Source organism: Macrobrachium nipponense, chromosome 8 (genome assembly GCF_015104395.2).
Source record: "Macrobrachium nipponense isolate FS-2020 chromosome 8, ASM1510439v2, whole genome shotgun sequence".
Lineage (NCBI taxonomy): Eukaryota > Metazoa > Arthropoda > Malacostraca > Decapoda > Palaemonidae > Macrobrachium > Macrobrachium nipponense.
Genome location: NC_087203.1, coordinates 42,833,128 through 42,847,180, shown reverse-complemented (window position 1 = coordinate 42,847,180; position 14,053 = coordinate 42,833,128). Strand labels below are relative to the sequence as shown.

Here is a 14,053-nt window from a genome sequence, read left to right as displayed (position 1 = left end):
TTGTTGTTCCTTGAAAGATGCTTTTGGTCATGAAGAATGAATGGAGGAGAAGCGGACGACCTCAAAATGTTCCAGATTGACGGTGCAAGAGAGGCATCGGAACGGTCACCATAGAGGTGAATGGTGCGGTTTCTGTAAGGGTACTCAATAGCTTGTTCATGAGCATTTTTTTTGCGTACGTGTACACAGCAGCTGTTGTTGTGGATGTTGTTGTGGATTCAGATATCATAGATAAAATCTTCCCTCAACCAACGCCTAAGAATATTACCGGATAAATCATGGGGTGACTTAGTAAAATAAAAACGGCTATATATATATATATATATATATATATATATATATATATATATATATCTATATATATATATATATATATTTATATATATATATATATATATATATATATATATATATATATATATTATATATATATTACATGACCTCTATGAACGTATTTTTTTAGAATTAAGCTTCATGTCGATATTGATTTTAATAGCGGAAGAAATCCCCACGTGTCAGGAAGCACTGGCCCTATAAAAAGTTAATTACAACGAGCAGCCGTACTTATATTTTTGGCTGACTCTCCTGGAAACGTCATTATGGAAGTCTCGTGTAAAGGAAGTTGCAGGCAACTGCATAATTCCGCTTGCAATTGCTAGCCCTTGTGAGAGGCTCATTTGTATTGGGCGCAGGTGCGCCTTAAGTGCTCTTTGCAACTGCATACACACTCAAGCTTTTACATCAACAACCGACCTCCTCAGCGACGACGAATGCTGAAGCTGACGCGGTTACAATGCAACACTGCAAAAAGGCGTTTGTTCCTTCCGTTGCACAAGCATGACCCGCCGGTTTTATTCTAGTTTCTTCATCCTCCTCCCCGGCCCCCCAACCCCACCTCTCCCCCCCATCCCCCCCTCCCCCCTTTCTGGAAGGAACCTGAATCGTTTTGGAATCGGAAAGTCTTTTGCCGAAATTCCCATCCTGAGACGGTTTATTATTAAAGCGTAAATTTCACCCAAATGCTGATGTCTCTGTCATTATAGAAAAACACGTTTTTGGGAAATGCACTTTCTGCTTCCTTCTCGCTCTCTCTCTCTCTCTCTCTCTCCCTTCCATCCCTCTCCTTAACATCTGCGTCCTCCTTCCCCTTTCCCCTCCCACCCCTTCCCCTCTCGAACAAACCACCTCCACTTATGTTACAATTTTTGTTTCCATCGGGGGTACCTGCCCCCACCCCCCTTCCATTTTACCATCTGTCGTCTAACCGCCCGCGCCCCCGCCCCCCCTCAGGACTTTAACTGCAAATTTTGCTTTCCTGGAACCCCCTTCCCCTCAATGCCTAAATGATTTCACCCCCCTCCCTTTCCTTTTTTTTTATTTCTTTATTCACTCCACTCCCCTCCCCCTCTCCCTCCGAAGGGATTATGACATCCCTCCTTCCCGTCTCACGGAAATTATTCTCCTTTATTGCTTTTTTACTTTTTTGTTATCGACGAAGGAATGTCCCTTTAGACCCCCCCACCCCCCCTCATCCCCCACCCCCTTCCCTCCCTCCCTCCATCCCTCCCTACCCTCATTTCCCCTCCCTGTCAATTTGGGGCTTCAGTCCGGGAATTGTAAACTTGTCTCCGTTTAAATCTTGATATGGTAACTCTCGCTTCGATTTTTGTCTTTCTCACGTTTATTGGTTTCACTTTTCCTTGCTTTCGTTAGCTTTTGTTTTATATATATATATATCTATATATATATATATATATATATATATATATATATATCTTTCTCAAGTATACAAGGGCCCATTAAAGCACTCTGGTTTATAACTAAGGATTTTATAAGGGTGGAAGCTAGTGGCCTTTTATACTTCGAGACGTATCCTGTTTTAACAGAAGAATTCATTTACATCTATATATGTATATATATGTATAATACATAAACATAAGTATGAAATATCTATTCAGGGGACATGAACCAGTTTTCAAGGTTATCTTGAGATTAAAGTTATTGTTCGTGTATATTTGAAGGTGCAGCACAAACTCTCTCTCTCTCTCTCTCTCTCTCTCTCTCTCTGCTCTCTATCTCCTCTCTCTCTCTCTCTCTCTCTCTCTCTCAGGAGAGAGGTGAGTTAGAGACGTTGGGTTTCAGATAGCATTTCTAAAGAGCGAGAAAGAAACGACCATTTTAAATTGCACGGAGAGATGTAATACCTATGTTATAGAAACGAAGTTCAAACTCTTAGAGAGAGAGAGAGAGAGAGAGAGAGAGAGAGAGAGAGAGAGAGAGAGAGAGAGAGAAAGCAATATTTCACTTTTATGACAGTAGAACTTCTTCAATACATGTGGAGAGAGAGAGAGAGAGAGAGAGAGAGAGAGAGAGAGAGAGAGAGAGAGAGAGAGAGAGCAACATTTTACTTTTATGACAGTAGAACTTCTTCAATACATGTGGAGAGAGAGAGAGAGAGAGGGCAGCGTTTTACATTTATGAGAACAGAACTTCATTCCATGGATGTTAATAGATAGAGAGAGAGAGAGAGAGAGAGAGAGAATCTTAACTGAACCTTATGAGAGAGAGAGAGAGAGAGAAAGAGAAAGAATCGTAACTGAACCTTATGAGAGAGAGAGAGAGAATCTTAACTGGACCATATGAGAGAGAGAGAGAGAAAGACAGAGAGAGATTCATAACATAATTTTATGAGAGAGAGATTCTTAACTGGACCATATGATGAGAGAGAGAGAGAGAGAGAGAGAATCATAAGTGGACTTTATGAATGAGAGACTCTTAACTGGATCATATGAGAGAGACAAGAGAGAAAATCATAACTGAACCTTATCAGACAGAGAGAGAGAGAGAGAGAGAGAGAGAGAGAGAGAGAGAGAGAGAGAGAGTTAGCAGTGGGGGAGGGGGTGGGGGAACAAGGAAGAGAAGAGAACAACCTGGACGGATGGGCTGAATATTCAAGCCTCCTGCTGCTGCGGCAGCAGTCCCGTGTCTCTCCGTCGGCGACTACTACAGGAAAAGCGATTTATGGTCCCAGCAGGTACCACAGCTCACCTGCTAAAGTCATTAATATCGATTGAGCCGGAGGCAGACGAGTCAGGGACCTTTCCCCCCCCTGTGTGTGTGTGCCAAGCGGAGCCGGTGCCCCCCCCCCTTCTATACTTCTTCATTTAGTCCAAAACGGGAACCTTTGGGACCTGTCATTCTGTAGCAGAAGAGGGATAAGAAGGACCCTTGGGATTGGGCGGTTACCTATGTACTCTTTTGCCTGATACGTATGTAGACTCGATGTATTTTGCACTGATATATACATATATATATATATATATATATATATATATATATATATATATATATATATATATATATATATATACATATATACATATATACATATATATATATGTATATATGTGTATGTATATGTATATATATAATATATGTATGTATCATATATATAGTGTATATATAGTATATATATATATATATATATATATATATATATATATATATATATATATATATATATATTTATATATATAATATATATAGGTAGTATATTGTATTTTATATATATATGGTATATATATATATATAAATATTTACCTACATTTACATATAATATAATTGTATATCTATATATATATATATATATATATATATATATATATATATATATATACATTGTAATTGGTATTCATACCACTTAGACATACACTATTAATATATGCACATACCTGCATTATTAAACAAAGTCCCTGCCTTATTTCACATACTTTTTAGCATTCCTTTTTATTATTTTACAAAAATTTGGAAAATTGAAATATATATCAATCATGCATATGTCAATAACGTAGTAAATTTTAATAGGGTAAGATAAACTATCATACCGAGTCTGTTTTTTTTTTCTTTTTATTGGTACACGGTCATGTATCAATTATACATGTGACAATGACGTAGTAACTTTTCAAAAAATTTAAAGTAAACTGTCATATCGTATTTTTTTAGTATTTAAATTTGACATTTTCACCATGCGCATTTTGTATGTGTCCTGCCCATCGAGACTACTGTCGAATGGTGCAGTCCTCTACACATGTTTGTTTAGCCTGCGGTATGATGCTCGTGTGTTATATGTCGTTGTTTGTGAGTTTGTATAGATTTCCCCTCACATACAAAGAAAGAAAAACTCTATATATTGTGGTTTTGTTTTTATTCTATCCTTTCTTCTTCTTCTCCTTCCTCTTCTTCTTATTCATCTTCTTCTTCTTCTTCTCGTTAATCGCCTGATTCTGTGTAAACACCCGGCCTCCCTGACTTCCCACTCTTGATAAGTCCTCCTCCTCCTCCTCAGTCTCTTCCTCCTCCTCCTCCACAGTCTCTTCCTCCTCCTCCTGCTCCTGCTCAGTCTTTTCCTCCTGCTCCTGCTCAGTCTTTTCCTCCTGCTCCTGCTCATCTTTTTTCTTTCCTGCCTCACTTCCTCTCCTCCCTCCTCCTCCTCCTCCTTAGTCTCTTCCTCCTACTTCTGCTCCTCCTCCTGCTGCTCCTCCTCAGTTTCTTCCTCCTGCTCCTCCTGCTCCTCCTCCTCGACCTCCTCCTCAGTCTCTGCCTCCTCCTCCTCCTCCTCCTCCTGCCCCTTCGGCGTGTTAATAAAACCTATAATTAGATAAGCAAAAGTATGGAGACACCTGCTTCAAGTTCCTTCCGGAGCTTTTAGCGTCGTCGGCGGAGGTGGGAAGTTCCTTACCCCCACCTCCTTGATTTTTCTCTGCGGACACCTGCCCGCCGCCCATAATTCTTCCTTTAACGAGCTCTTCCTCATCATCAAGCATCAGCTTCTTCCTGATTTAGCTTCTTTGAAGCAGTGCTTGCAGTGGTTTTTGGGAGGTGTTGAAGCTCTTTGCATAAATGCAGTTGTAGAATATTTTTTTTTATTTTTTTTATTTTCATTTATATATTTTTTTTACATATATACAGTTGTACGACTTTCTTTGTCTTGTCATTTTTTTATTAATGTTTTTTGATGCAATATTTCTTATTTTATCAAAATGCACCTGTAGAATTTTGTTTGTATTTTTTATTATTTTTTTATATAAATGCAATGTTTTTGCTTATTTTACAAAGAATACAGTTGCACGAATTTATTTTTTTAATGCAATATGTGTGTAATTTTACAAAAATACAGTTGCAGGACTTTCTTTGTATTTTTTTTAATGTTTTTTATAAATGTAATATTTCTCTTTTGTTAAAATAATAGTTATAGGCCATTATTTGCTTTTTTATTAATGTTTTTTAATGAATGCAATATTGGTCTTATTTTACAAAAATACCGTTATATGACTTTATTTGTATCTTTTTATTTTTCTTATAAATGCAATATTTGTCCTTGGTTAAGAAAATAACAGTTGTAGCACTTTCTTTGCATTTTTTATCGATGTGCTTTTATTCATAAATGCAATATTTGTCTTATTTTGCAAAAGTACAGTTGTAGATCTTAGTCTTTTTTCTTATTAATTTTTTAAAATATAGTATATTGTATTTTTTTTACCACCGGAATAAACTGCAACTTCATTAGCATTTGTAGGTAAGTAATGATAGATACATATTATATACACACACACACACACACACACACACACACATATATATATATATATATATATATATATATATATATATATATATATATTATTCTACATACATACATACATATATATCACTCTTACGTTGCATGGAAGCAAAATGGTCCCCATTTCCTACCAGCAATAAAACGTAATTTTCTACAGATTTTTCAACAACGCAAAAGTGTCATTTCGAGCTGCGTTGTGTGTTAATTTATCCGTTGCTTCTTTGGACGGGTTTTGAATACGATATAGTCTTTTTTGGGAATCGATTCAACGGCGCTACTTCCAGCCGGCCTGGAAATATTCGCTGGAAAATGAACCTGGATATAATTTTGTCATTTTGTTAAATTTCGTATCTGTTAATTTTTAATCACTGTAGATTACAGGAAATATAATTTCTATTCAATAATAAATTGATTGCCAGTGGGTATTGCATTAACCAAAATTTTGTATCTGTTACTTTTAATTACATTGTGGCTTACAGGAGATATAATTCTTTTTTAATAATATAGTAATAACTACAGAATATCCCATGTACCCAAACGGGATACATTACGGAAAAAAAATAGAAGAAATGTGATGGTAAACCCTTCATACCCAAACCTACCTTCATTCCCTCCTCTTGTTGTGAGTTCTACCTCCACACAAACTGTCCCAAGGGGGAAAAGAGGAGGGGGAGGGGAGGGGGAGGGGAAGCGGGAGGGGTATACCTGTCCGTTTCCTGTCACAGTTTACACTGACCGTTCCGTCCTGACAATCATGCAGTGAAGAGGGGGGGGGGGGGGGGGGGGGTGGAGGTCGAATGGGAATATGATAAATGTCCTGGTTTCCACTTGGACGGGAGAAGGTGCACTGATGCTGGCTACGAAGACACGGTATTGACGCATTATTATTATTATTATTATTTTTTTTTTTTTTTTTTTTTTTTTTTTTTTTTTTTTTTTTTTTTTTGTTTTTTTTTTTTTTTTTTTTTTTTTTTCGGAGGATGAAACCTGTTCTTATGAAACAAGAATACAGGTTCATTGACTTGAAATTCAAACTTCCAAAGATTATTATTATTATTATTATTATTATTATTACTATTATTATTCAGAAGATGAAAACTGTTCTTATGGAACAAGAATACCGGGGCCATTAGCTTGAAGTTTAAGCTTCCAAAGAATGTTATCATAATAATAATAATAATAATAATAATAATAATAATTATTATTATTATTATTGCTCTATCACAGTCCTCCAATTCGACTGGGTGGTATTTATAGTGTGGGGTTCCGGGTTGCATCCTGCCTCCTTAGGAGTCCATCACTTTTCTTACTATGTGTCCGTTTCTAGGATCACACTCTTCTGCATGAGACCTGGAGCTACTTCAGCCTCTAGTTTTTTCTAGATTCCTTTTCAGGGATCTTGGGATCGTGCCTAGTGCTCCTATGATTATGGGTACGATTTCCCACTGGCATATCCCATATTCTTCTTATTTCTATTTTCAGATCTTGATACTTATCCATTTTTCCCTCTCTTTCTCTTCAACTCTGGTGTCCATGGTATTGCGACATCAATGAGTGATACTTTACTTTCTTCTTGACTTTGTCAATCAACGTCACGTCTGGTCTATTTGCACGTATCACCCTATCCGTTCTGATACCATAGTCCCAGAGGATCTTTGCCTGATCGTTTTCTCATCACTCTCAGGTTGGTGCTGTACACTTATTACTGCAAGGGTAGCTGATGTTTCTTGCACAGGCTCCAGTGGAGGGCTCTTGCCACTGAATCATGCCTCTTTTTTGTACTGGTTCTGTGCAAGTGCCGGGCATTCACTTGCTATGTGGTTTATGGTTTCATTTTTCGTATTGCACTTCCTACATATGGGAGAGATGTTATTTCCGTCTATCGTACTTTGAACATATCTGGTTCTTAGGGCCTGATCTTGTGCCGCTGTTATCATTCCTTCAGTTTCCTTCTTTAGCTCTCCCCTCTGTAGCCATTGCCAATGTCATCGCTGGCTAGTCTTTAGTCTGTCTCAATGTATTGTCGTGCATGGTTTGTTGTGCCAGTCCTCTGTTCTTTCTGTCTTTCTCCGTGTCTGTATATTTCTGGGTCTTCGTTCTACTTTTATTAGTCCTTCTTCCCATGCACTCTTTAGCCACTCGTCTTCACTGGTTTTCAGATATTGCCCCAGTGCTCTGTTTTCAATGTTGACGCAGTCCTCTATACTTAGTAGTCCTCTCCCTCCTTCCTTTCGTGTTATTATTATTATTATTATTATTATTATTATTATTATTATTATTATTCAGAAGTTGAAACCTGTTCTTATGGAACAAGAATTTAGGGGCCATTGACTTGAAAGTTCAAGCTTCCAAAGAATATTATTATTATTATTATTATTATTATTATTATTTTGTTAAAAATGACTGCTGCTTCAGCACTATTAATCTTATAAAGAGTCTTCTCTATCTTTCTGATGACGGCTCTCTCGTTGTTGCTTAGACTGGCGAGCAACGCACCAAAGGGCATGGTAAAATTCGGTTGAGTCATTTGATTTATTATTGCTTATACAAATTCTCTCTCTCTCTCTCTCTCTCTCTCTCTCTCTCTCTCTCTCTCTCTAACGCGACGTTTCCTCCTGATCGACAGGACATTATCAAGCGATAACTGCTGAGGGACTGAATTCCAGTATAGAGTCCTTCTCCTTTTATCGTGGTGTTGCGAGCTCTCCAGTACGGTCAGAGCACTTCTCCGGTAGGTCGAGTTTTTATTGGTTCCCGGGAAGGTGATTATTATTATTATTATTATTATTATTATTATTATTATTATTATTATTATTATTATTATCCAGAGGTTAGAGGAGGTAATGGGAAATACAGAAAGAAGAAATCTCTTTTAAAAAGAGAAAAGTACATTAATAAATAAATAAAATAATTTTAAAGGCAAAGAGAATATTATTAGATTGTGATGTCTGGCATCTTCGCTTGAGCTTTTGAAGTATTGTGGCAATCAACGAGATACGGTTTTTATACGTATGTATTGATGTATGTATACTGCGCTGTAATACATTTACCAGGTAGATTTAAGTTATAACATTATAAAGGGGGAGATATTACGTTATCTCTAGTTATCTTTATCAGCACATCTTTTCAATATGTAAGTGGAATCTCTCTCTCTCTCTCTCTCTCTCTCTCTCTCTCTCTCTCTCTCTCTCTCTCTCTCTCTCTCTCTCTCTCTCTCTCAATGCTATTTTATCTCCTTCCCTTTCCTGTGCTTTGTGATGTCCTTTTTCCGAAAAGAAAAAAAACTTCTCTAAAAATGCATCGTTATTCTAATTTAATGTTTCTACCAAATTCATGAAATCGAGCAAAGATTTTTGTGTTTGTTAAATATAGCAGTAATAGTCTTATGTATACATTGATATAACTGTATATATTATTTACATATTAATATGTATATGTATGTATATATTGGTTTCATATATATATATATATATATATATATATATATATATAATATATAATATATGCATATATATATATATATTATATGTATGTGTATCTCAGGAAAACCAAGTATGTTGTTTATTCGTAATATTCTTAATACATCAAATATCAAAGTTCTAGATTTTTGGCCAATATAAATTTTTTTATTTTTGATACATGTTGCCTGTGAATTTACATGTTTGAACATATAATCATGCAGTATTGACTTAAGGATATATTGTTCGTTTTCTCTTGCTCTGGACTGGTAAGTTGTAAACTTTAAGCTTTTAATCGTAATTTAAAGCTTCGTAGCTGGAATCTAGATCTCCAGGTAAGTCAATGTGCCAGTATCTTATATACTGTAGTATTATTTCTTAGAGTTACGTTGGTCTCATATAGAAATTACACACATGTATAAGTTATAATTAAATTAGGCAGGAATCTTAAAATATATATAAATTGCATATACATATGTATATATACATATTTATATATAATAAATATATGTATATATAAATATGTATATACATATATTTATAATATACAAATAAATAAATAAATTGCATATATGTATATTTATATATTATACTTATATATAATAAATATATGTATTTATATTTATGTAATACATGTATTTCTATAATATATATATATATATATATATACTATATATATATATATGTATTTATATATATATATATAATATGTATGTATACATATCATATATTATACTATATATATATATATATATATATATCATATTATATATATATATATATATTTATATATATATATATATATTATATATTATGTTTCGTATGTATGTATGTATGTATGTACAGGAAAAGCTTCTAATTAGATATACCACTAACGTCAGTTTTTCTCTTTCTTCTCAGGTAATGTGCCATGCAAGAATTGTTGCTGGATCATCGAGGAATATGTCCACTGTGGAAATTTATTCAGCAGTAGTACGGTTTTCCTTTACTTATATCTAGACCTGTAAGTATGTTATCATCCCTGCTTTATGCAGTGTATATTTTATATATATATACTATATATATATATATATATATATAATAGATTATTATCATTCATTTACATATAATTTCGTTTTTGTTTGTATTTATATAAATAAAAGTTACTTTATACATCCATTCATTCATATTACATTCGCTTTTTTAGATTAATAATATATGAAGCCATTCAAATGTATCAAGTTGAAATATTACCAAATATAAATGATTTCCAAAGTTAAATTTTCTTAATTTTTTTTAAATAATTCTCAGCCGGTAGGGAACTTATATAATAAAGATGTTAAAACGCAAAGTAAACTATTTTTAAATTAATTGTGTTTTGAGAATCTAATAGTAAAGTTGGTCAGTGTTTTTTTATACTTTCACAGGGGAGAGAAGACGGTTTTGAGAAACGAAATTGAAATTCATTAAACATAAATCCTTTAATGAACTTGTTATAAGACAAAATAAAATATTTTTTTTAAATTTTGTGAATCTAATAGTCAAAGTTTGTTTCGTTTTGTTTATTGCAAATATTTTCACACGTGAGACGAACGGGATTTTGAGAAAACAAATTGAAAATGCCACCAGACAGGGAACTTGTAAATGATCATAAAAGTTCGCTAAACCGAGTAATAGAGAAGTTATTAAATTGTTATTGAGTTAATGACCAAAACAACCTTGACATTATTGATGAAATTTACTTTAAAAAAACAAATAATATCCACAAGTGAATGTGAGATTACGAATAAGATAACGAAATAACCTTTTTCTATGATGAGAGTAATGATCCTGGTAAAGTTCCCTTAGAGAGAGAGAGAGAGAGAGAGAGAGAGAGAGAGAGAGAGAGTTAGTTAACGAAAGAAATAAATACCATTTTCTATCATGATAATAATGATCCTGGTAATGTTCTTTAGAGAGAGAGAGAGAGTGTGTGTGTGTGTGTGTTTTAGGTAAAGAAAGAAATAAAGAAATACCATTTTCTATCATGAGAATAATGATCCTGGTAAAGTTCCCAGAGAGAGAGAGAGAGAGAGAGAGAGAGAGAGAGAGAGAGATGTCTATTACGCTGCCATTCTCCAATTCATTTCACACGTTACCTTACTTGAAAAACTCCATCAAGAATCAGTAATAGGATGAGCCGGAATCGCCGCTTCTTTGAGACGAAGAAGAAAAGAAGAAGAGGAGGAAACTGGGACAGAAAGAAACTCGGACCTATGCAGGTGGGAGAGAGAGAGAGAAAGAGAGAGAGAGAGAATGGAAGGATTGAGTAGGCAAGAGGAAAAGGAGATACTGAAGAAAGGGCTTAGAAGGTAAGGGAGAGAGAGAGGGGGGGGGGGGGCGGTGGGTGGGTGGCAAGAAGGAGGACATGGAGGAGATGATGGTAGAAAAGGGGATTGGGAGACACTGAAGGATGGAATGGAAACTGAGAGTTAGAGATTTAGAGTGGAAGGATGGAGGAGATGATAGTGGAAGGGGGAGTGATAGGAATAGAAGGAGACAGACAGACAGACAGACATAGACAGAGAGTAGAAGGATTGAGTAGGCAAGAGGACAAGATGATAGTGGAAGGGGATTGGTAGGCACTGAAAGATGCGAATAGAAATACACACACACACACACACACACACATACACACACACACACATATATATATATATATATATATATATATATATATATATATATATATATATATATAGAGAGAGAGAGAGAGAGAGAGACGAGACGAGAGAGAGAGAGAGAGAGAGAGAGAGAGAGGGGGGGGAGGGGGGGGAAAGGAGATGGTGGAAGCTGACTGGGAGACACTGACGAAAAGAAAAGGTCACAAGATAGTGGAAAGAGATTCTGAGATAGAAGGAAATATTGCATAACGGAAGGAGAGGGTTGGGGTGGGTGGGGGGGGAGAAGTAGAAGGGAAGATACTACGAAAGAAAAAGGGAAAAGGGTTGGAGGAAAGGAGAAAGGGAAAGAGAATAGGTAAACATTGAGAAGATGGGAAAAGGGTACAGAAGAAGACGCTGAGTAAACAAGAGAAAATGAATGTCTTAGACACTGAGAACAAGAAAAGAGCAATGGAGAGACGTGGACGAGAAAGGAAAAGAAGAAAAGTGGAGACTGATGGAAAGGAGAAAAAGGGGGGTTGGAAGAAAAACTGAGAGGGGGGGCGGGTGGAGGAAGGGGACGCTCTGAAATGCGTGTCAGAGCCTTAGGGATTGTTTTCGTAAGAAGAGAAATTGCATCTGTTCGTTTACTGTGGCTTAGTAACAATCACGATGGTGGATGAGGGATAAAAGAAAAAAAGTTTCTAAGAGAAGGTAAATAGCGCTTCAGTGGCGTGGTTGGTTTGGTGTTTGCTTCTCACCTCGGTGGTCGCGGGTTCGATTCTCGGCTATTCCATTGAGGAGTGAGAGATGTGTATTTCTGGTGATAGAAGTTCACTCTCGACGTGGTTCGGAAGTCACGTAAAGCCGTTGGTCCCGTTGCTGAATAACCACTGGTTCCATGCAACGCAAAAACACCTTACAAACAAACAATAAGAGAAGGTAAATATGATTTAAAGTCGGGAGATTCGTGTAGACTATAAATTCTGTGGTTTTAATAGACGAAGGTGTGAAATTTTGAGAAGGAAAGATTACGAAAGATTTTTTAGCGCCTCAGTGGCGTGATTGATAACGTCTTGGTCTACCACTTCGGTGGGCGCGTGTTTGATTCTCGGGCATTCCACTCAGCGGTTAGAGATGTGTATTTCTGGTGATAGAAGTTCACTCTCGACGTGGTTCGGAAGTCACGTAAAGCTGCTGGTCGCGTTGCTAAATAACCTTTGGTTCCATGCAACGTAAAAACACCATACAAACAAACAAAAACAAGATTATGAAAGATTTACCAGCAAATTGATAAACTATATAAGGATGGTAGAGCCGTCAGTGCACCTCATGCGTTAACTGTAGGTATTACTTAAGGTTCTAAGTATCGTCACCTCGACCCCTAGCTGCAACCCCTTTCATTCCATTTACTGTACCTCCGGTCGTATTCTCTTCCTTCCATCTTACTCTCCGCCCAACCCTGACGATTGTTTCATAGCGCAAGTGCGAGTTTTCCCTCCTGTTAGGCCCCGTCCACACAGCCGAGCTTTGCTTGACGAACTTTGTTTGATGTGACGTCAGAAGCGGAGAAACCGCGGCAAAGTTCTGACTTTTCTCTCTGTTTCTATTCTCAATTTCCCTTTCTGCGAAAAATGCCCTCACGGGTCCCATCACTTGACCTTTGACCTAAATCTTACACCCCGTCCCCCAAATTGATAAATTGCACGCCATGAGGAAAGTATCCGAGAGGGAAAAAACGTTGGAAGGCTAAAGAAGAAGAAGAAGAAGAAGAAGAAGACGAAGACGAAGACGACTCAGGGTCTAAACAGCGAAACTTTGGAAGCTCTTCACGGCGGACCTCTAAAGATTAGGGCGAGCAAATCTTATAATAGCTTTACAGGGGATTGGAAAGGAAGTTACCAAAGGTTGAGTAAGGAATATATCTACTAGGGTTGATGGAAACGCTAATTCTGGGAAACTCTTGGCGGGGGAACTTGTGACGTGGGAAACTATATGCTGCGAGATAGAGAAATATATATATATATATATATATATATATATATATATATATATATATATATATATATATATATATATATAGGAGGTAGTTAGCCAAAGGGGAAAAGGGTGGTCTTAGTAGCCGATTATGAAGAAGGGAAGCTTAGAGTCGTTTATAAGAAGAAAAAATGAAAAAAACTTTTGACATTTTAGGCTCGTCGGGAACAGATAAGGCAGTGGAGATTGCCGAGACGAATTGATGAATCTCTTGGGTAAATATGAAGGTTATTTTTATATGTATATGATATGATATATATAAAAAAAAAAAAACTATATATATATATATATATATATATATATTTATATATATATAT

General features: G+C 36.1%; 1 long non-coding RNA gene across 1 annotated transcript in view; it reads left to right on the top strand.

Annotated features, from left to right (window-relative positions):
• The window catches only part of LOC135222718 (uncharacterized), a 122,670-nt gene that overhangs the window by 37,366 nt on the left and 71,251 nt on the right, over positions 1-14,053 (top strand). Inside the window, exon 2 of the long non-coding RNA XR_010316316.1 lies at positions 9,979-10,081. This is a non-coding gene — a long non-coding RNA (uncharacterized LOC135222718). The remainder of the gene's footprint in view (positions 1-9,978; positions 10,082-14,053) is intronic.